Here is a 1,035-nt window from a genome sequence, read left to right on the forward strand (position 1 = left end):
TACCTGCACCCCTAGTGTTCTGGCTGTTGGCTTGTGACGAGTGCAGACACACACTGGTCTCCTTGCACGATTTCACACTTCCACCAATAAACGGACACCCCAGCACCGAGACACTCTCTTGCACCTTTGCAGAAATAAGTGAATCAGTGAAGTTGTGGGTTGGGCTACAGTTCACCCTTCAACTGTAGGGACCCAGTAAGAGACCATCTCCTAGAATAATCTGTAGAGTCACGCGATGACTGTTTCCTTCCACTTCTCAATATTGAATACAAGAAGCAGAGATTTTTTTAAAGCAGCGCCTCTCTTTTTAAAGCAGGGCTTTTAGTGTGACTTGCAAGGCGCGGGCGAATCTAGAAAAAGTCAAAAACAATAATCAGTACCACACGTTTTGGAGCTGTCCGAAGTACATCAAAAACTCTGTGAATCCAGTCAACGTCTGGCTCGTTGGTCTAGGGGTATGATTCTCGCTTAGGGTGCGAGAGGTCCCGGGTTCAAATCCCGGACGAGCCCACTTTTATTTTGAAAACATTTACAGAATATTTATACGCCAATCAATTTAAAAGTCGACAATGAAATCGTGTAATAAAAGAATATAAGTGGCAAATAATTAAAAGAAAAATTCGCGGGGAAAAAGTGGGCTCGTCCGGGATTTGAACCCGGGACCTCTCGCACCCAAAGCGAGAATCATACCCCTAGACCAACGAGCCAGCTGGTATTCCAGTGCTTACAGCTGAATTCTAGTTTTGTGACTGGTCCATTTCTCTGCATTAGTGGGGTTGTGGGCGGGCTGCAGTTAATTTCTGGCTGGTGAGGATTAGGATGTAAACACTGCTGTTGCAGCCCTGGCCCAGCCCCTCTGAGACCTGCCAATCTCATCCGTTCCATAGTTCCACGTCGGGTTTTGTCGGATGCACTGGATATTTTGCTATTTATTTTCACTTCCGGTTGGCTTGCAAACCTCCCAAGCACAATCAACACATCGAGTTTTACACCGCTCTGGGCGAAAAATGGCCAACAACATCCTCATTATTCCCT

General features: G+C 46.3%; 2 non-coding genes across 2 annotated transcripts; one reads left to right on the forward strand and one right to left on the reverse strand.

The window, feature by feature from the left end:
- The first annotated feature begins 438 nt into the window (after nucleotides 1–438).
- On the forward strand, nucleotides 439–510 carry TRNAP-AGG (transfer RNA proline (anticodon AGG)). The gene has a single exon. It is a non-coding gene; the product is annotated as a tRNA-Pro (tRNA).
- Nucleotides 511–635: 125 nt separating this feature from the next.
- TRNAP-UGG (transfer RNA proline (anticodon UGG)) lies at nucleotides 636–707 on the reverse strand. The gene has a single exon. It is a non-coding gene; the product is annotated as a tRNA-Pro (tRNA).
- Between the last annotated feature and the right edge of the window lie 328 nt (nucleotides 708–1,035).

The sequence above is a fragment of the Lissotriton vulgaris genome, chromosome 1_1 (genome assembly GCF_964263255.1).
Source record: "Lissotriton vulgaris chromosome 1_1, aLisVul1.2, whole genome shotgun sequence".
Classification (NCBI taxonomy): Eukaryota; Metazoa; Chordata; class Amphibia; order Caudata; family Salamandridae; genus Lissotriton; species Lissotriton vulgaris.